The sequence below is a fragment of the Anser brachyrhynchus genome (assembly GCF_964034855.1).
Source record: "Anser brachyrhynchus genome assembly, chromosome: 1".
NCBI lineage: Eukaryota > Metazoa > Chordata > Aves > Anseriformes > Anatidae > Anser > Anser brachyrhynchus.
In genome coordinates, this window is record NC_137694.1 from 89,531,596 (window position 1) to 89,555,023 (window position 23,428).

At 39.3% G+C, this 23,428-nt stretch overlaps 1 protein-coding gene across 10 annotated transcripts in view; it reads right to left on the minus strand.

Moving 5' to 3' along the window:
- EPHA6 (EPH receptor A6) overlaps positions 1 to 23,428 on the minus strand; it is a 568,875-nt gene that overhangs the window by 409,010 nt on the left and 136,437 nt on the right. Inside the window, exon 1 of one of the 10 annotated variants that reach the window (XM_080597217.1) lies at positions 16,527 to 16,637. The exons of the other annotated variants lie outside the window; for them this stretch is intronic. The gene's annotated coding sequence lies outside the window, so the exon portion shown is untranslated. Of the gene's footprint in view, positions 1 to 16,526; positions 16,638 to 23,428 lie in introns of those variants that run through there. 10 annotated transcript variants of the gene reach the window in all.

The window sequence follows — 23,428 nt, forward strand, 5'->3', positions numbered from 1 at the left end:
ACTCTACAGAAAGTTCACACTGGGACTAGGAAGTGTTAAGATTTGTGTCAACTCAAGAGCTTGTAAGTACATAGTATGTCAATAATGCTGACCCTTCAACACTTGATAGTGTCTGAGGGCTCAGAGCTACTCCATACTCCTCAAGTCTTCTCTCTCATTCTGGGTGTCCACCAACTCCACTTCTTGCTACTTACGTTTCTTCCAAGTTATGCTCTGAAGGTCGTCCTTGGAACTATCTTCTGACTGATATTTAATGATATATTGCTTGTGACCAAGACTTTCAAATTCTGTTTCTACCCCTACCATACCATTAACTTGTGACACCATTTCTTCCTGCCACTGTTCTGCAGTTCACAGCAGTTCAATTGTTTTGGGCTGAAAAAAGGGCTGTGTCAGGGACTGCTCCACAAGCCAAAATACTTCGAAATACTGGCTGTTCTTTTTTAATTGCACTTCTATGGCAAGAAGTTATTTTTAATTATCTCAGCAATGATTTACAGTAAACTGTAACAGCACAACTGAGAAAGGTGTGGTACTGGTGCAGCAGCAGTTTCTTGGCATGCAATCTTTGCTGCCAAAGTATCAAGAGGTTATACAGTCAGCTACTAAGAGCTCCATCCCCTTTCTTTTTCACAAATTTTTCATGAATGTTTCATGATTTCAGCATTATACAGGAAAACTATATATACAGACCCCAACCTTATGAACATTGACAGATCAGGTAACCAAAAAGACAGTTTTCTAATAAATCACACAGCCAGACTCTACAATTTTTCTGCCCAATGTCCTAGTTCCCTGCCCCTTCCAGAAAATCCAGCTCTACCTCCCTACCAGTTTTCCACAAAAACTTCACAGGGTATAGCGTTAACATTCACAGCAGGACCAGGAACAAGGCGATTTGCCTGGCAATGCAAAATTTGCTGTGAGCAAATCCCTTGCTCCATCCACTGGTGTTGAAGTTGCTGAGCACAACTCAAAGCCTCCCACAAAATCTGCCATGGTAGTCTTCCACGAAAGCTGCCTCTGCATGTAGGTGCAAATATCACCAGCATTGTAAGCAGACCCTTGACCACAATGTGCAGATCTAGAAGAAATCCAATTTAACAAGCCTTTCAGAGCACAAGCTCCCACCTCCCCAGTTGCTTCCTGCCCATGGTCAGCCTCCATCTTGAGGATCTGAGGGGACAATGCTGACCCTCACCAGCCTAGTGTCCCCTGCAGTCCATCTTAACAGGCGGTTTAGAACAACACAAAGGTGTTCTTCCATCCACTACTACCTCAGCACATTGGTACTGAACACTTATAATTAAACAGTTGTCCTGTTTGTGGGATTTTGGCAGGTGAGGGAAGGCCAGGATGATGGGTAAGATCAGAATCAATGCAGTGAATGTAACAGTAAAATAAAAACAAACTCTTGTATGCAAAACAACAGTTAATCACCTGAGCTGACTGCAGAGCCTCTGCTGGGAAGCTTAAATACAGAGCTAGAAAAATTAGCAAAAAAAAAAGCTTACTTGGGAAAGAAACATTTGGCATCTTTGAAATCAAGAACTTAAGTTTTTATTTTTGTCTTCAATGATGCATTTTGTCCATGCTTTTTTTTCTCCTACAGAGTTCACAAAATGTCTTTTATTCTTTGGCAGCCACATAAGAAGTAATTTTAAAACCTCTGGGTGCAGAAACTCTCCTTTGGGGTTGTACTGTTTACAGGACCTTCCTTGCTGTGTAGAAATGAGCAGGTACTTCAGGCTGAACGATGTAGCAGCTACTTAGAGCTATGCTGTTTTTAATACTGCTGCCAAATAAAGTTTTGCTGGAAACAGCAATGAGTAAATTATACAGGTTCTTGCTTTTTTTCCCCAGCAACTTAACTTATATTTTCCCACAGAATATTTGGCCTGCAAAATTGCTGTTCTGCCGAAATGCTCTACAAAAATACCAACAATTATGCTATAAAATGTCACGAATCAATAGCACTGCATGCAATATCTAATATATGCTAAGCCCCATGAGCTTGCTCTTCCATTTTTTACAAGATACTTTTTGCTTACTTTCAACATTAGAGTGTTGAAATAGCTATTATGCTTTAAAGACACAAAGAGCTCCAGTAATCTTTGATAATATAGACAAAACTGGCTCCCCCACCCCAAATGAAGTCTGTTGGGGAAATCACAGGAGGAATAAGACATCAATTCTAGGCAGCCCCTCCATTTTTAACCTTTTCATCAATCTGCTCATGGCATTTAGTGTTTTTTTTTTTTTTTCCCCCTACTTTAAATATAAGGAATATTATACAGCTGTATTTTAATCTCAGTTTGAGGTATTTTAACTTACGTGACAGATAAGATCATAAGCTTAACAAATTCTGTCACGTACACAAAAATTATTGCAGACAAATAGCTTGGGAAATATTGCGCTAGGTATTAAAGCATCCTGTGCTAATTAAAACATTTTAAAGGAGAAAACGAGTGAGCATAGGAACCAAAATATTGTATGCATGCTAGAGTATAATTTAAAGCTTGAAAAATTTGCAGGGCTGATTTTCTAAGTACACACCCCAAAATGTCACTCATTCCTTAAGAAAACAGAGAAACTGACATTGTGCCAGATGACTTCTGCACAGCAGTAGCTACTTACAAATACTTTGCAACTACTTATATTCCAATCATTTATTTTTCAGTTTGCATAGTACCAAATCAGACTGTCTTGAATGTTTTGTTGTTTTTTGTTTGTTTTAAGTTAGGCGGGACTTGTTTTGAATATTATCATTGGTCATAGTCCTGATGTAACTACTGCACTTTTCCAGAGCTACTTAATTTGAACCTACATGCCCTTGAACATTCGAAGAGCTGAGAGCCAACCACATTGCCTGTAATTCTGGATCTCCAAAGGTACTTTCAGGAAGCACATCACCTGGTGAGTTACCCTTATAAAAGGTCCCTGTGCCATGTATGTAGATTCTAATAGAAGTGTCAATACAGAGATTATAGTTGCTTACTTATTGCCAGGCCTTCCAGTTCATTGATACTTCTTCAGTAGCACAGGACAGCTGTAGTGAAGGATATAATCATGTGCCAAAGACATCAAAATCCACACAAACTAAGATATTCTTGAACCGTTTTCTTGAATATTCATAGGCTTTTTTTTAAAAAATAAGATTTACAGTTTAGGATGCCACTATTCTTCTTCTGTAGCTTACTTCTCATGGACAGAATAAGTCTGTTTCTTTCATCTATCAAGCTTGCTTTACTAACTTAAAAACAAATCCAAAAATTTTATATTTCAATAAACCAATGCACCCAGATACAATACACTACTTCGAATTCAGTCTTGGTACAAGCCCAGGTAAAAGAAACAGGCTGTTTGCTTGGTCTCGGGTTTCTTTCCCAAACACAGTATGTGAGTCATAATCCACTCATGTTGTTGAATCCTAATATTCCAGATAACCTGGCCAAACTTGGCTACTTCATGTACATGATATTTTCAATATCACTTTTTCCCCAGCAAACCTCTAGGCACGAAGATGGTAACTCCTAGCTGCCAGATAAGTAGCACAAGAGATAGGTAAGTAAAAAGAGTTGCTCAGTATTTCACAGACACAGGACTGACTTTCTTATCGATCCCAGCCACGACTCATCTTACACCATATTCTCTGAGAAAATGGACCCGAACTTCCAGAAATAAAAGAAAGAAAGTTTTACTCTAGGTTGTCTGATGGTACACAAAGATGTCTTCTTGCTGAGGATTTCCATTGATTAAACTGAGGCTTATAAGAGGAGAATATTTGAAGCTGTATCTACCTTTTCATCATTCATAAGTATACAGCACACAAATAGGCCAATATGGGTCACAAAAATCTATGGAAAATAGATAATGGGAAATTAAAATAGTAAATGTATAATGAAGATAATGATCTAACGTTGGAAGAGGAAAAAAATAACAGATGCATAAAGTACAATTCTGTCTCAATTGAATACATGCAGAATAATCCAACCATACTGCAGAAGCTGATGGAGCTGATAAAAACAATAACAATGAGAAACTGTAACACCACTTACAAATAAGAACCTTTCTGGTCACAACTCTTCAGAAAAGTCCCAATGCTCCTCATGAGCCTTTAGTGGGAAGGAACAGACGTAGATCTGTATTTTGGATTATGTTCTGGGTTTTGTTGGGATGGAGTTCATTTTCTTCATAGTACCCATAAGGTGCTGCACTTTGGATTTGTGATTAAGACAGTGTTGATAACGTAGAAGTATTTTGGCTATTGCTGAGCAGTGCTTGCACAGCAGGGAGGCTTTCTCTGCGTCCATCTCTGCCCCCCAGAGCGACTAGGCTAGGGTGGGGAAGAAGCTGGGATGGGACATGGCTGCAAAAGCTGACCTGAGTTGACCACAGGGATATTCCTTACATAACATCACACTCAGCAGTAAAAACTGAAAGGAGGGGGCTTTTAGACCATTGCTCAGTGACTGGCTGTGAATCAGTCAACTTTTGAGAGGTGGTGAGTGCCTTTTCACCCTTTGGTTTGTGTTCTCCCTCTCTCCGTCCTTCCCTTATTGAACTCTTTATCTTGGCACATAAGTTTTCTCAGTTTTTCTTTTCCCATTCCCTCCCCTGTCCTGTTGTGATGTTGGGGTGAGCAAGTGGCTGGGTAGTGCTCAGCTGCTGGCTGAGGCCACCGCACCACAGATTGAAATAGGTTGCTTGAGGGTTTGGGCTTCTTTACTTCTATCAAGTAAGTTTTTACAGCTAAGTTTTGTTATTATAACAGGCAACATTAGAATCTAAACCACGCAAATAAATTATTTTTGAAGAAAATATTAGTTTTTATATATCCATTTATCTAAAAAGAATACAGTAAGCAACACTAAGTTTAATACTGCATTATGCAACAAGAGGTGTATACGCTACCATTCCTTGTATATACGCCAGAGTAACATTCATAGTACTGAGTCTGTCTCAGAAATATTACTGTATTACTCAGTTTTAGAAACATGACTTAAATCATGATCATGTTAAAATTCTGCTCCCATACACATGAAGCCTTTGATAGAGATTTAAGTTCTGAATAATATTCACCCTCAGTGCTTTACTATTTTGTTTACCAACTTCAGAGAAATTTAATGAGAAGAAATGATAAATTACTCTAAAAGTTTCCAGTATTCAAGAACATTATTAATTATTTATTTTTAAATGCCTGGTACCCTTAAGATTTTTATTATAAAAACTTTGTAAGGAAGGGGGAGAAAAAAAAATATCTTCAAAACACTCCCTCAACTCCCAGCCAATATAGCTGGTAGTATTGTATGGGGAGCAAGTTGATCAGCACAATTTTAAACACTGCAGCTTAAGTACAAGCCAGTAAAACAACTGTTCTTGTAAGAGAGAGAAGAGAGGCAAGGATGGCTATATTTAGAGCACAACAGCTAGCTGCAGCAGCATCCTACCCCTAGCGATGTCAAATAAAGGATGCACAGAGATTTAGGAACAGGGCCCTGCTAAGTTTGCTCTGTACTCCTGCTCCAGAGCAGTCTCCCGGCCACCAGCTGTCTCTCAGCCTAGCCTCACTGAAAGTTGGCATTTCTAGGAGCCCTCTTTCAGACCAAAATTACCATCCAAACTTTAACAACAGCAGCAACAAAAGTGAGGGCTGACAGGACACAAGAGCCTCGATTTGGCTGGATGGGAGAAATGGTTAGATGTAAATTTGAACCTCACCATTTTCAGAGTTTGCCCTTATCGACTGCTCTAAGCAAAGAGAGATAATAGTATTGTAGGACTGTGCTAATTACCTCTTTTCCATAAATTTCATGTAATTCACATTGCAAACAGTTTATCCACATGCTATAGTTTTAGCTGAAGCAGCTTTATAAAATAGTGAATGCAAACAGATGGATGTTCTGATTCAAACATGCCTGATTCTCAGGCATGCTCTGAAGACAGAGAAAGCCTGGTCTAGTCTGTCTTTACTCTTCTGAGCAAAATAAATGCTGTTGCATCATATATATATTATTTTGAGCAATGTTCTTTTGCATACTGTATATTCATATCGTGTATGAGAATGTTTCTTTGTAGAAGTGGCTTAGAAGCATAAGGATGCAGAACTAATATATTTTCAGACCTGTATCACTGTTGCTTTTGCCTTCCCTTTCTGTAAAGGGTTTTGTATAATTGCAGAGAACTTTTCTTCAAGAAAACTTTTCAGTCAACAGCACTGTTTTAAATTTCATCTTCTATGTACACACAACATCAAGAGAACAGTTGCACTGAAAGATCTATGGTATTTTGTTTTGCTGTGGCATTCAGCTTCTCACAACAATGAAAATAATTAATATCTATTAACATGCACCCAAGCAGTTTATATGAATAAACATTCAAATGAGAATTTTCAACTTGTGCAAATTATAACACTGTGCTTGTTTAAACAAAGAACACTGGCTCATTTTTAACCTCTTTTTCCAGAAAGTTCAGTACTTTCTCATTGACAGCCTTCCTGAAGTAACTGATATTAGCACAGACACAAAATAAAGCAAACAGCATGAAGGGCTTCCTTACTAAAAGACATGATCTTCTCTGCCCCTGCTGGCTCTGAGCATGCACAGGTAGCAGTACCCACAGCTACCAAACACCAGCATCCCAGCGTGGTGAGCTAAGAGCCTAGCTGGTGGTTTTAATTAAAATGCAGTCAGCTGAAAATCATTAGTATTGCAGAGAACAAAAAACAACCTTTACTATACTGGGCACGGGTAATAAAGTTTTGTTGTTTTAACTCACTGAGCTCCATCTGTGAAGGTTAAGATGAAGGTTAGCTCTGATAAGATTGCAACTGTTTTGTAGACCCTGTGGTTCCATATCATTCAACCCTTACCTCCACAAGCTGAATCACAGATTTCATTACAAGATTACACTTTTTTTTTTCTTAGACATTAACATTATTTAAACAACATTCTTGAACAGCTCTATAATGGAAGCATGCCTATAAAAAAATAAAGTAAATTTAAAGCAGGCCATCTAAATAAAGCATACCAGCCAGGACTGTTCTTTAAGGCCTCTGGCAATTTAAATTCTGACAATGTAAGAAAACTGCAGTTGATATTCTAAGTAATGGAAGTAAATGGAGACATGAGTAGTCTGAAAAGACTTGGAAAATGATAATAATACTTTGTAATAAAAGTTACGCTTTTCAGTTGAAAATATTTTCATTTTGTGAAAGTTGTGTGTTAATTTGTTAAACAGCCCGACGGAGGAAAATTCTCATTATTAAGATATGAGATTTTCCACTTTTATTTGTTAAGGATTTGCTTTGGGGGAGTGGGGAGAAGAGGCACATGTATGTGTCAGTGCATACCTGCAGCTTCCCCTAATACAGGGAGGACAATAACTCAAAACTGAATGTACAGAAGCTTCCCCGAGCACTAAAAAATGTACCTGGATTTTCACACCTTAGTCTAACAACACCATAATATAATACAAAGACCATAATAAGCATTTGCAAAAAGCGTTTGAAATCTAAGAGGCAGACAAATGTTAGGTCTTATGGCATTCTTATAGCATAAACTTTTCAATACTTAAAAAAAAAAATGCTCAAGTTCCATAAAACGGAGAGAAAGATGGAGAGCACCAGTGATGAAAGTTTCAAGTAAGAGAAATTCATCAACATCATATTAAAGGACATATTTGGTGTTAGATCCCCTTGTTCTCCACTTAGGTGATGTGGTGATCTGTTGAAAGCTGGAAGTGGTATTTGGGATTGAAGGCCCCAACTGCCATTTAGGGTATATGGATAACACTTTGTGCTGCTTGTTTTCTCTGAACAACATAGATAAGGGCAACATACTTAACCTCTTTGTACACTAGTTCTCCATTTACAACAGAATGACGCTTCAGGTCACCAGTCAGCAATCTACTTAGAAAATGACAAATACAATAGTAATAATAAAGCTAGGAAAAAAAAAAAAAGTCTAAGCAGCTTTTCAAATGAATCTTAGAAGATCTAGGAATTACAGACTGCTGAATATCTCCAGGAGTTAGACTTGATGATCCTTGCAGGTCCCTTCCACCTCCAGCTATTCTATGATTCTGTGATCTAACAGAGATTAATTTTTTCTTTAACATAAATATTACAAAAACAACAACCATTTCAACTGTTTCAGAGAATCACTATAGATACACATGCTTCCACACCTACAGATATTCAGCCTTTTCTCTACCCAGATTTCCTGTTATACCATGCATGCCCCCCCCCAAGGAAACCAAAGACCCTACAATCCCAAATCACACACCATCTCAGTTTAATTTTCATTTCTGCAACTTTAAAAAAAACAGGAGAGAAATGATTCAATAGTGCTTTTTACTAATAGAAGTCCTACAAATAGAAATAAACAGATTATGTTAGCTTATTTCTGATTCAAACTGTTGATCCTATTTTATTATCCTTGGTGAAGGGTATTCTGCATTTCTCACATCTGCAAGGATAAGTCTGCTTTGTAGAGCAGGCTAATATCCCACGATCTAACAATTCAATTAATTTGGAATGTGCCTTACTGATTAATAAGAGTTTTTACAGAATTGGGTATGTCATCTGTATTCATATCCTGACACTAAAAACTACCTTCAGTCAACGACACAGATAAAATATTTATATTGAGATACTGTAAATTTAATTTTATTATTAAAATTTGATATTATCAAAGTTTTGTCTCATATTCTAGTCCTTAGTCCAATGCAGTTTTATAATGAGATTCTACACACCTACAGCCTAAATAAACTGGGCAAGAGACGCAGACGAAGTTTAATACTTTCTGGCCCCTACAAAAAAATGGGGCTATTTTGTTGGAAAATGAGAACAAACTTGACAGAGCACAGTGATGGAACAGCTGTGACGGCAGCTAGCACCACCATGTACAGGAGGAGATTTAAAGACACACCATTTTTCTAAAATACACATTTTAATGCTTTAGCACAACTTTTTATGCACATTAACATCAGTGAATTATATTAGAGTAGACTAGTAGTATGTAATAGTCATACTCATAGAAAAGTGCCTGGAAAAGTCTGAGTGAAGTTTTCAAAAAGGCCACGAAGCTCAACTCTAAACTTGTAAGGAACTTGCTCAAATGAAGAGGTTTCAAGTTCCACTGCAAAATAAACCCTTGCTTTTTTGATAACATGACAACAAATCTACTTCTCAGTATTCTGCAGGTCTTGTTTTGACCAAAAGCAAGAGGAACCCTCTACTCAAAGTAGCTTTGAGATGGCGTAATGCGTTGAGTAAACAGAAAAATCTCTAAGCCTATTTCTACCACTACAATGGAGGAAAAACAAAAAAACACCTTTGCTTATCTAAGACCGAGGGTTATCTCTTGTTTGTCAAGTGACACTCATCCCACAACTGTCTTCAGTCATAGCTCATGTATCATGACTGCAGATAAAAATTAATCAACCTCAGAAAATTGTTCTATTACTTTTGTTTTTTTCTTAACAACAACATCAAAAAAAGTGGTCAGCTGGTGCCCAATCTCCAGACTTGGTACTTAGACATGGTCATTAAGAAGGTTATGACCCTTTAAGAAAGTGGGTTTTTCTTTTGGCAGGGGTGGGGATGTTACTTTTCACATGTCCTAAAGATACAAGTCACAAACATGCCTTGCACTTCGAAACTGTGCTTTTTCAAAAATGAACTTTTGACTTTTGTTGATTAGAGCCTCTCTTCCTTCCCATTACACTGCTGCAAGTAAAATAGCCCCTGATATTAGGTATATTTGTTCCAGTACAGAGCACACGTTGTTCATTTTTAACTGAAATATACTGTAAGATGTCAACTACGTATTTATTTCTAGTTCGCTCAAATGGAACTTTCCACTGGCAAAACACAAATAGCACTTCCAAGGTACATTTAATGTAGGTTTTATATTACAATGCAAAGCATAAGCCACAGCCCTGGAGAATGACAAAATGTCTGTACCACTCCTTTATTTAAAAAATGTTCCCAAACACAATCTAAAAGACAAGATGAGCACCAACTGGGATTCCTTAATGGCTGTTTAAATTTCACTGCACCATTTCACATGTCTGTACTTCCCAGCGATGATCTTCAGATGCTGCTGCTGACAAAGTTACTGATTCTGGAACAACTTCCTCTGATTATGGAAATTGTATGAGTAGGGAAAAACAAAATATGTCTTTAGTGATGACAGTCAAATTGTAAAATGGTAAGAGAAATCTATCATTTGCATTTCTTATTTCCCAGTATAGGCAAATCCACAGTACAAAGGAGACCCTTAGGAAATGAATCTAGAGTCATTTCCTCTTAGTTATTTACATCTTACTTCAAGACTTTTAACTATAATGAAAAGTCAATAGTTATTTATCTATGTAGAAAGGCTAACATCAAGCAAAAATCCTACTAGTATTAAAAGCATTTTATGAAAACCATAATAGGATTTAGTATTGGAAGTAAGTTGGGATGGGAATGAACTTCTGATAGAAGATATCTGGATTAAAAGCATCTGTTACATGCCTGCTGTATGCATCTGGACAACACAAATTTGTGCTTTTTAGGAACATATGTTCTTTGGAAAGGAGTCTTGCACATCTCTCAGTATGAAGTACTGTTACTGCTCAGAACTAAATGATGATTTATGGTAGTAAAATCTTAAAAGCTAGAGTATTTGTGATAAAACAGAACACACTGAAGTTCAGGGTTTAAAAGCATACCCGCTCACAACAACTTTAAAAAGCAATCCCTTGTGCTTGTTTGACACTGAAGAACTGAATGAGCAAATACTTGACTACAGACACTCCGCTAAAGCAATACACATGGTATGCTTTACATATGATGGGATTTTACACAAATCTGAATTGGGCTTTAATAATTTTCAGTATTACAAAAGGTATTCAAGGTACCATAAATTTATAAAGTGTATTTCATTAAGAAGAAAAAAAGGAGCAATTACTATTACCTTATGAATGTTTTATTTCCACTAAAAGAACAGTAGCCAGAAACAGAAAGAGTAGCTGATAAAGCATTGTAGTCAAACCCATAGAAACAATCTTTCCCTCATTCTAAGGTTCTCGTTGTACCATCATGTTACTCAAAACCTACAATTAGTAACCCAAAACTAAAAGATTGCACAAGGTATTTCTCCTTACTTAAGATTTCAGTTTAAAGGACAATGATCCAGCTTTGTGCACACGTATGGGTCTTCAGTCCAGCATGGAGAGTATATATAACACTACCTACTTTTACAGATTATTCAAACTGCATGGCTACATTGCTTACTTAAGAGGCTTTATTAAACATGAGTTCAGTGAGTTCCAGGCAGGTTATGTATCGCACAAAGTGATGCTTTTTAATATGAACAGTTATCCCCCTCTTTACAACTCACCAGTACCATGCCAAGTAATGGTTTCCAGTCATTACAAAGTTTACCATGACACAAAAGGTTGTGTAGTGGTGGTCTGAACAACCACTGAAAAAAATAAATTGGAAGTGACACCTGGATGTCATTGAGCCCCACCTCCTCCAGCCAGCAGAGGAAGCACTACATGCTGATGAGGGTGCCGGGGGCCACATCCAGCTCGTCCCTGGAGGTGGGGATACAACCACCTTGCTGGGCACCTGTTGTAGGGTTTGACAGTGAAAAATTATTGTCCAGTTAGGATTTCCATTGTTACAGGTTGTGACCTTTGCCAATTCCCTTCTCTAAAACCTCCCCATGCCTAGGAGAAGGCTGCAGTTGAGTACCCCCGAGCCTTCTTCTCCCAGGCTAAACAAACTCCATTACCTCCTTCTCCTTGTATGTCACACACTCCAGACCCTTTCCTTGGTGCCTTTCAGCTGGAACTCTTCCAGTTTGTCGATACCTCTCTAAAAAAGAAAACTAAACAAAACCCCACACAGCTTTAGGAAAGCTTAAAATGCACACCGTTTCAATGGCCAGGACAGCTACTGAACTGGTAAATGAAGGTGTCCAGGAATACAGCCAGGTACTGGCACACAACTGAACTATTACTTTCTATTACTTTCTATTAATAGTTTCTATTACACAGTATTAAATTGTGCCATCAAGCAGTACTAAGAAACTGCTGTAACGGTCCCTCAGATGTTTTGGCATATCCACAAACCCCCAGGAAACCACCAGGCACAATTTCCAGTGTGAGAAGCATACCCTCCACAGGCCATTTTTAACAGGCACTTTGCACACAGTGACCCCCTTCTGGAGGCTAACAAACTCCAAAATAGCTGCAAGTTATTCCAATAAACCCCCCCAAGCATGTTTAATTTACTGATACGGATGTCGCTTATGCTTCCATTATTTTATCATGAGGACTTAACCAAAGGCCATGCTTATCTTTCTTTGGATAACATTAAAAAGTATGCACTTGTAGCTGATGTTTTGTGATAACCAAGAATAAGAATACACTTCCTCATCAACTGTGTAACAATCACGTAAACTCATATCTTCTTCCAGTTAAATTACACTAGAGTGGAGAATCATGCTCAAATCCCTCTGTGCCATCCTTCCCTTTGCACTGGGAAGTGTACTTCCACTGCAGACAGGAAACAGCTGATCCTCAGTACATCACACAGTAATAACAAAGTCCTATCTTTTACTGCATTCTCCCTTTCTGCAAGTGTTTTGGAAACTGTAGAGTGGAAATAAGACTATACTAGGAGCTGCAGTAAATGCATAGCCTGGATAGTAAACATTCAAGTAAAATGCAATTAAAGATACTATTTAAATATCCTGTTCCCAAGCTGTATGGCAGAAGTTTGCTTCTCATTTCAAAGTTTCATCATGGCCAACATAAAAATGCAAATTCTGTGAAACAAACTAAGTACAGTTAAAAGCAAAACAGATTTTTTTAGATAGCACTTTTCTGCCTCTTAATACATACCTATGACTTCCATTACCAAGAAAACAATTTTCAGGTTCCTTGAGAAAAATAAACTCTAGTAGAGAGTGTGTTCAGAACTATTACTTTTTCACACACTAAATATGTAAAATCATTTTCCCAGGCAACTACAGTTAAAATGCTTATGTTAAGGTGTCTAAAATTGAAGAGCTCTCCTTACAGTCCCCAAACTTAAGAGGAAGAAAATCTGAAAATTTCAGATGAGATTTTTTCATTCCTTTACAGTTATTATCCTTTAAATATTAACCTTTTTAACAAATTAACAATTTTTGATAAAAAACTTCAATTTTCTTGAAACCTGTAAACTAGTACCTATTAGTGCTTTAGTGTCGACAATGTACAAATGAGTGCTGAAACAGCAAGGTCATGAAGAGTTTGTTTCTTTATAATAAATTCTAACTCTGTCTATAGGATACTTTTTTATTTTATTATTGACACTTATTTAGAATCAAAACATCTAGAAACAACAGTAGCCATTGTCTTATTTGGCTATTTCCATTGTAATTGATTTTAAACGTAATTACTATTAAATAAATTAAATTTAAATAAAATAAGATACGTAAGAAAGGCTATTTCTGTTTAACTTCAGAGAACTTTCTTTTTAATCTCATTCTCATATTAACATTCTCCTTTTGTAATACTATCCACTAGATTTTTCCAACTAAGCAGTTTTAAAAGCCTTCTTCTGAAGATGCCTGAAGAATGTCACATGTGCTAAGTATTTGCTAAAATACCTTGCTTTAATAAAAAAAAATTGCAAAGAAATATGGAAGTATGTACTAGCTTGTTTGAAAAAAGTGAAAATGATAAAACCTGACAAGCCAGAAAGATAGCTTTCCAGTTGTCTTTAAAAAACAAAATTGGTAGACAGCCATATCATCCAACCAGACAAAATAGACAGCCGCTTTTAATTGAAATACAAATGAGTTGAAAAATACTTCTTACAAGAAAGATGGCTATTTGTGGTAACGGAACAAACACTCGTGTTTGGCTTCAAAGTTTCCTCTCCAGGAACCGTTTCATAATGCTAGAGAGACCTATTCTCCGTTTCTATTTTCACATTTTGCTTTTAAGAAGCTATTGATTCCTCAATGAATAGCACTGCAGCTAACCTTTGAAATAAAACTCTGGTGTCGTCCTTATATGTACAAGGTTGCTAATCTGCGGTATACCAAAGGTACAGACACTGCCAAAATAAACAGCGACCAATTGTGACATCCAAGCCAACATTTGTGCTTTCAGTTGTGGGGGACCACTGTAATGGATGGGAAGCCCAGAATGAGTCAGTCTAAACAAACGCTTTACGACTGCCTCTCAAACCCTAGCACAATATTTTACGAGTCCCCAGAACATGAAGGATGCTTTGATATTGGCTTGCTGGGAACAAAGTATTGATCTTTTGAGCCCCTCTTCCCTGTTTATTTCTCCTTTTCTGCAGCAGTGTCCCAGAGGGGACAGTTCTTTGGGTACATTTAGAAATCGCTATGCATAGTTAAGCCACTTACTTCAGCCACCAAATAGATACACTAAATCAAATAGTTAATATTTATGACCAATGTGACAAAAATTACACAAAAATGTTTAAATCCCTTACGAATATATGTATTCTTTAAACAACACAGTTACAATGATGGCCTAAATATTGATCATTTGCACACAAAACAACAGAAAAGCAAATTAAAGTTTATCAGGTGGTAGGAAACTGACATTCAGAATCAATGAATCACTCTGTTACATTTAATCCCCATTGATTCAAGGAGTTCAGTACATCTTCCAAGCTTGTCTTTATGTCATATCATAAAGTGTAAGGCAAATGGAAATTTATTAAGCTATGAATCCTTTATTACTTAAATTCAATAAACTCTAAAAGGCTCGTCCATAAACGGCAGCTCGGGTTCTCCATGTTTAAATTTTTTAATACAATAAAAAGCTTTAGTAAAATTGACAGTCTAACACGCTGTACTGTAGTAACCAAAGCTAAAGCTTAAACCACTGCTACTAGCCCACCAGAGGGTGGCAGGGCCACAGGGAGTGCAGGCACCACCAGGCAGAAAGGGTATTTTGTCAGGGAGCTCTCAAAGCCAAGGATGAAGCTGCCAACCCCAGAGAGAAAAAAGTCCTCCCAGAATGAGAATTGCTAAGATATGGGATAAATATGGGGGATATAATAGTTCTTATTGAGGATGCAACTGGTCACAGATTACTACTTTGACACTTGGAGCCAGAGGACACAGACCTGGACACTGTTTAGACAGAGTGACCTAAGCAGAGCACTGAATAAGCGATGTTACAGTCCAATGTACAACCCTTCGCCCTTCCTCCCATACCACCAAAATTACTGCTTATGCAACTGGTGCTTGACAAACCAGGCTAACTTGAGTAACAGCTTAGAGTGTAATTACATGTGCAATAACAATGCCTTCTTTCATCCAAACCCATCCCCTCAGGTAGTGGTGATGAACAACAGGCGCCACCGCTGCTTCTGCTGGTGCTGGCTGCAGCTCCTCCTCTGGTATTTGAGGCACCAGAGGCTGGACTTCCAGGGAGGCCAGAAAAACCAAAGCACACAAGCCCCACTGAGATGTAACAAGGGTTGGTGCCCAGCACCTACCAGCTGCAGCAGAAATCCTCATCGCAACCATTAACTAATGAAGGGGCTGAGACCCTTATAATTAGACAGGGTAACTGTAGCCTGTAAGGATTTGCAGATATAAGTGCAGATATAGACAACGCAGAAGCTATTCAGGAGATAATAAGCAGTAACAGACCACAGAAGTGTGCCTCAGGGATGTTCACATCCCACACTGAATTGGTGCAGCTGACAAATGAGCACCATTTTTATTTAGCTCCTGGACTGAGACTTAGCTCTTGCAATTCATTCAAATGCAAGCACAGAAATGCAACATGCCAATTATAAAAGTAATTACCTTTTGGGATCCAATTCAAAATTAGTTTTCATATTCTGAGCGCCTAACAAACAGTAGGTCCAACATGGAATATGTTATAATCCTTGGAAACACCATCGGTGTGGATCTGCAGTAAAATAGTACTAAACACTGTATGAAGTATCCTATACAGCATTTTTTGGAAAAAGAAAACAGTCTGGCTCTTTGAATTGTAGGCAACCTGTCTGCACTGGAGCAGCAAAAATGAGCATCCAGAGTAAAAGCAAGGTATCACTTGGATGTTCTTCTCAAGGTCATCTAAAGAAAATTTAGACTACTGACTGGAAGGACTCACTTTCCAACTGAATGCTGAGCCAATTTGCACAGTCAAGCAAGCAGGAATTAATTTGTTTTGTTACTAACCTGATATTAAATCCATCTGTTGATATTTATTTAAAATGCAAGTTTTCATAGGATTTCTCTAATATTTTCAATGAAATTAATACATTCCAGTCATAATGAAGTAAATGCAAAGTTTCTCATAACTTCAACAGCTTTGAAAATATCTAGAAGCGCACTATTCAGATTGGACTCAAGCCTTCACAGAAGCATGCTTAAAGTGGACTGAATATGAAATCCCAAACCTGGGAGGCATTTTAAGAATTTTTCAACAAATTATCTATGCAAGAACATACGCTATTGCCTATTTTTCCAACTAACCTTGTCTGATTATTATGGCAATGCAGCCCAGAGCCAAGTAGTTATTCTTCTGTCCAGTGACCAGTTTTCTTCCTCATGTGAAGTAAAACAAGATTTCTCTTCACTGGCAAGCTACCAAGAAAAAAATATTTGGCAGATGATGCAATAATATTCCATTAACTCTGAAATGAAGGCTGGATTAAAACAGCCCACACTACTTGTTACTTTTTGAAACCTAGTTCTCTTTTAAGTTATATGTTCTTAAAAAAAAAGGTCCTGTTTAGAAGGTGTCAAAGCAAAGCCTATCTGTATTTCCAAATAATGAAGTCTTCATCCCATGCTTTTATCTGGCTACTAGCCTTGCTGAATTGGAATTAGGTAGTTTGAAATTTCAGTCATTCCCTTTAAGGCCAAGTTTAGTGAAAGCATTAAACAAGAAACAAGCCCTATAGCATTAGGATGCATTTTCTGTGTTTAAAAGAGACTGTTCCAATTCATGGTATCTTCTTTTTAAAACTGTATCCCACTTGCCGTATTTGATCTTAACCAGAAAACTATATCCCTGTTTGTGTTGGAGCAAACAAAAATGAACTATTTTTAATTCTGTTTTGCATAATAACATTTGTCCTATTTTGTTCTTTGTGTGTGTACTCATATTTCAAATAAAATATATTGATATGGAAAACAATACTTAACTAGTATTAACTCATTGAAATTCTAAGTGCCACCAACATATGGTAGAAGAACTTTGTTGTTGTTTTTAAATTAAATATATAAGAGATCTCAAAAAAAAGCTTGTGAGATAAATATTGCACTACATCCAAAAGGTAGAAAATTACATTTCAGGTGAAAAATATATTTCCCAACTTGGTATTCTTTCTTTTTAAATCTCATTCTTTCTTATGAAAGAAATAAGAGATGGACAACCTGAAACGTATTTCAGTATGACTGGATGCAGAATGGCCCTTTTATCAAAACATAGCTTGCGTATCTAAAAGTATCAGAACTGGTGACCTAGAAAATGTAAAAGAGATTAATGAAAATGAACCTAGAAATAAATACTGGCATATGATACTTCTAGCATGGTATATAATTTAATATTGTTAAAACTAAAGTGCTATTCTATTCCACTACAGGCTCTCTGAACATGAATGAAATGCTCAAAGCTGTGGGAATATTTGTATTTTATGATTAAATTAAGAACATAACTAATCAAAATTACATTCAAGAGTGACTCTTCTTCCTTCTGGTTTACAAGCAACCTCATCACTTAGGAGCACCCATATGAATAAACATATTAAGATTCAGGTATCTTCTCCCAGCTTCTATAAATTTCCTCCTCCTAATTTTAAAGTAAATCCAAACCTCTGATGTTCTTCACAGTCCTCATCAGCTTTTCTTTTCTTTAAAAATCACTCAGGAATATGAATCTGGTTATTGTTTTAGCAATAACTGCTAAATCCTCACATCCAGATGCATATCACTTCTTGTCTTTTTATAAATATTTCTTATCATAATGATCTACTTCTAATTTTGAGCATTTTCTATGCTCTTCTGACTTCTTGATTTGTAAACTCTCTAGGACGTTAATATTTTTGCTTGTTTTTGTATCACACAAGACACATTGAGACTTGATCCATAACTAGCATCTTCATGCACTGTAGGAACATGGACACAAGAAGTACTATGGATCATTTTGGGGGGGTAACCCTCTTACAGAAGTAGTCCTAATATAGCCTAACCAATTCATAAATCAAGCCTGAGCTAAACAAATGAATAAAAGACCCCAAGCAACAGACAAAGCACAATGCCTATATACACACACACACATAATTTTAGATAGTGGTGTGTGTGTGTAAGTATATATATATATATATATATGAATGTAAGCTACACACATCTTTTTACCCATCCATAGACGTAACAAAGAAAACTTCAAAGAAATCAAGACATCTCTGATGACATCTTTCTTTTCTGCTGTTTTGTATGAAGAGGTTTTGGTTTGCTGACAAATACCTTCACAAGTTTTACATTGATGCATATCACATGGTGATCACGAAATTATCAGAAGGAACTACTGATACTGTATGTGTTCATACAAGGATAAAAACTGAACAATAACAAGGTCTTAACCAAAAAATAAATAATCCTTTCAGGAAGTAACTTAATTCAAAACCACTTATTTATATTTGGCTCTCTACATTAGAGAATCTTTTGATGTTGATGTTGTGGAACTCCAGGCTGGGAAGGATAAGGTTGAATCCCTGTGGGTTAGGATCCGCGGGAAGGCCGGCAAGGCTAGCTTCCTGGTCGGGGTCTGATATAGACCGCCGAACCAGGATGAGGAGACGGATGAGGAGTTTTATAGGCAACTGACAGAAGTTGCAAAATCGTCGGCGCTTGTCCTCGTGGGGGACTTCAACTTCCCGGACATATCCTGGAAACACAACACGGCACAGAGAAAGCAGTCTAGGAGGTTTCTGGAGAGCGTGGGAGATAGCTTCCTGACGCAGCTGGTCAGTGAACCTACCAGGGGTGGTGCCCCGCTAGACCTTCTCTTCACAAACAGAGAAGGACTGGTGGGAGATGTGGTGGTCGGAAGCTGTCTTGGGCAGAGTGACCACGAAATGGTAGAGTTCTCTATTCTTGGCGAGGCCAGGAAGGGGACCAGTAAAACTGCTGTATTGGACTTCCGGAGGGCTGACTTTGAGCTGCTCAGGACGCTGGTTGGCCGAGTCCCTTGGGAGGCGGTTCTGAAGGGCAGAGGAGTCCAGGAAGGCTGGGTGCTCCTCAAGAAGGAAATCGTGATGGCACAGGAGCGGTCCGTCCCCACGTGTCCAAAGACGAGCCGGCGTGGAAGAAGACCGGCCTGGCTCAACAGAGAGTTGCGGCTTGTGCTTAGCAGAAAAAAGAGGGTTTATAATCTTTGGAAAAAAGGGCGGGCCACTGAGGAGGACTACAAGGATGTAGCGAGGCTGTGCAGGGAGAAAATTAGAAAGGCCAAAGCTCATCTGGAGCTCAACCTGGCTACTGCCATTAAAGACAACAAAAAATCCTTTTACAAATATATCAACGCGAAATGGAGGACTAAGGAGAATCTCCATCCTTTACTGGATGCGAGGGGAAACCTAGTTACTAAGGATGAGGAAAAGGCTGAGGTGCTTAATGCCGCCTTTGCCTCAGTCTTTAGCGGCAATACCGGTTGTTCTCTGGATACCCAGTGCCTTGAGCTGGTGGAAGGGGATGGGGAGCAGGATGTGGCCTTCGCTATCCATGAGGAAATGGTTGGCGACCTGCTACGGAGCTTGGATGTGCGCAAGTCGATGGGGCCGGATGGGATGCACCCGAGGGTACTGAAAGAACTGGCGGAGGAGCTGGCCGAGCCGCTTTCCATCATTTATCGGCAGTCCTGGCTATCAGGGGAGGTCCCAGTTGACTGGCAGCTAGCCAATGTGACGCCCATCTACAAGAAGGGCCGGAGGGCAGACCCGGGGAACTATAGGCCTGTCAGTTTGACCTCAGTGCCAGGAAAGCTCATGGAGCAGATTATCTTGAGGGTCATCACGCGGCACTTGCAGGGCAACCAGGCGATCAGGCCCAGTCAGCATGCATTTATGAAAGGCAGGTCCTGCTTGACGAACCTGATCTCCTTCTATGACCAAGTGACGCGCTTGGTGGATGAGGGAAAGGCTGTGGATGTGGTTTACCTTGACCTCAGTAAGGCTTTTGACACAGTTCCCCACAACATTCTCCTCAAGAAACTGGCTGCTCGGGGCTTGGACTGGCGTACGCTTCGCTGGGTTAGAAACTGGCTGGATGGCCGGGCCCAGAGAGTTGTGGTGAATGGAGTCAAATCTGGTTGGAGGCCGGTCACTAGTGGTGTCCCCTAGGGCTCGGTACTGGGGCCGGTCCTCTTTAATATCTTTATCGATGATCTGGATGAGGGCGTCCAGTGCACCCTCAGTAAGTTTGCAGATGACACCAAGCTAAGTGCGTGTGTCGATCTGCTCGAGGGCAGGAAGGCTCTGCAGGAGGATCTGGATAGGCTGGAGCGATGGGCTGAGGTCAACTGTATGAAGTTCAACAAGGCCAAGTGCCGGGTCCTGCACCTGGGGCGCAACAACCCCAAGCAGAGCTACAGGCTGGGAGATGAGTGGCTGGAAAGCTGCCTGGCCGAGAGGGACCTGGGAGTATTGGTTGATAGTCGGCTGAATATGAGCCAGCAGTGTGCCCAGGTGGCCAAGAAGGCCAACAGCATCCTGGCCTGCATAAGAAGCAGTGTGGCCAGCAGGGCTAGGGAAGTGATTGTGCCCCTGTACTCGGCTCTGGTGAGGCCGCACCTCGAATACTGTGTTCAGTTTTGGGCCCCTCGCTACAGGAAGGACATGGACGTGCTCGAGCGAGTCCAGAGAAGGGCGACGAAGCTGGCGAGGGATCTGGAGAACAAGTCTTACGAGGAGCGGCTGAGGGAGCTGGGCTTGTTCAGCCTGGAGAAGAGGAGGCTCAGGGGTGACCTTATCGCTCTCTACAGTTACCTTAAAGGAGGCTGTAAAGAGGTGGGGGTTGGTCTGTTCTCCTACGTGCCTGGTGACAGGACGAGGGGGAATGGGCGAAAGTTGCGACAGGGGAGTTTTAGGTTGGATGTTAGGAAGTACTTCTTTACCGAAAGGGTTATTAAGCATTGGAACGGGCTGCCCAGGGAGGTGGTGGAGTCACCATCCCTGGAGGTCTTTAAAAGACGTTTAGATGTAGAGCTTAGCGATATGGTTTAGTGGAGTACTTAGTGTTAGGTCGGAGGTTGGACTCGATGATCTTGAGGTCTCTTCCAACCTAGAAATCTGTGATACTGTGATACTGTGAAATTGATTGATTTAAATTAAGAAAATTAAGAGTATTCTTATGTACTTCTTGCTTAATTCGGAGCTGTTATTTACAATATGGAAAATTACATTAATATGCAGAATCACTTAAAGATTTAAAAAAGCATGCAAAGAGTTTTTGTTTCTTTATTTTTAGGTACATATTTCTGGAAACATTTCGTTATGTGAAAATATTCATCATTTTGCTTTTTTATTTTCCATAGGATTTTAATATGCTTTGTAGTTTAACAATTTGGATTTCCCACAGGCCATAAATTCTATTTCTTAAAACATCTCTACTGACAGACTTCAAAATTAGAATGTGATTTAGATTACATGCATCACTTTCTGTCAATTATTCCCACATTACTTATTCACTTGAGCTGTCTCACTGTTATAACAATACATCAATAATTTCTACATGAATTCCTATGTGTTATTTTTCAGTTGCCACCATGACAAATAACTTTATCATCACCTTTGTCAGAACTTTTAATCAGTAGATCTCAAAGGTCTTTGGAGAATGGAAAGATACTAAGTAGTTAGGATTGCTTTGGTAGTTTGGCACTTTTTGGCACTTTTCCACAAAGAACCAGCTTGTTGAAATGAACCGTTCACAAAGCAGGACTTGATTTCCCTGGTTTTCCTGATGTGGGCTTAAGGACGGAGGGAAGAGAGGCTGTTCAAAGTAACAGTATGGGATTTTAGAAAACATTTACTCTTCCAGTGTCTCAAAATTGTCCAAGTATTCTAAAGTTCAGAAAATTCCAATCTCATTAATGCTTTGTTTCATAAATAAGTAATTAACAATAGGCAATTTTATTTTTCATTTGGATACAAAAGATTCATCTTGGCAGTGCTCCCGGTATGTGACTGCAGTACACCATCTATCACCACTACGCACCTCAGCCTCGGGCTCCAGAGGAGAGGACAGAGACAGTGAGACCCCTGAAGTAACTGCCTTGAATAGAGAAGGCAGAGGCTTGGCCGTCTGCACCAGGCCATGTCACTTCCCATGGCATATATTTATGGAACTGCATCGCAGAATGGTTGAGGCTGGAAGGCACTTCTGGAGGCCTTCTGGTCCAACCCTCCGGCTCAAGGATGGCCACACAGAGCATGTTGCACAGGCCCATGTCCTGGTGGGTTTTGAAAGTGTCCAAGGAGGAGACACAGCCTGTCTGGGCAACCCGTGCCAGTGCTCAGTCGTCCACATGGTAAAAAAGTGCTTCCTGCTCTTCAGATGGTACCTTCTCTGTTCCAGTTTGCGCCCAGTGTCTCTTGTACTAGCACCAGGCACCACTGAAAAGGGCATGGCTCCATCTTCTCTGCGCCTTCACAGAAATAAACACTTGCAGGCTGTTGTGTTCTTGTGTCAACAAAATGCAGTCACACACCCATGAAAACCCACAGTAATGTTACTGCAGCACGTTAACAGAAATACCAGTCTTTGGTTGCTCTCTTGTCTACACATCGTAGCGTAACTTCTCAAGAAAGGACCCCAACACTATAAGCCTCTCCTGCTTCCCCATGAGCCTTCACGGGGATCCAGCACCTGCAAGGTCTCCAACAGCAGGCCTCTGTTGCCAGGCTCACAAATTCAGTATGGCCACTCCTTCCAAAGAGGCAGGCCAAACACCTTACCTCACCAAACCCTTCAAAACAGATACTGCAATAGTGAGATGTTTTAATACACGCATTCATAACACAGAAGTGGCAGTCAGGGAGGGAGGGACTTTTTTTTTTTTTTTTTTTTTTTCGGGGTGAGGGATGCGTACGTAGGCATTTTCACAGAACTTATATATAAAATATAAATAAAAGACTACTACTGTTACAGGGCAGAAAGATGAGGAGGTGATAACCCGCAGCCATACACTTCAAAACACAGAAGGAACTAAGCAGTGCAATATGGCATAAGCAGCAACAACAAAGCTTGCTTGAGTTACAAAATAAAAGGGTAGACTCAAATGCAGGAATCAAGTATTGGTATCTGCCACAGAGAGCAGAGCCAATATAAATGGTGCAAAAAGAGCGAGAATGATTTTTCCAAAGTTTTTACTCTAG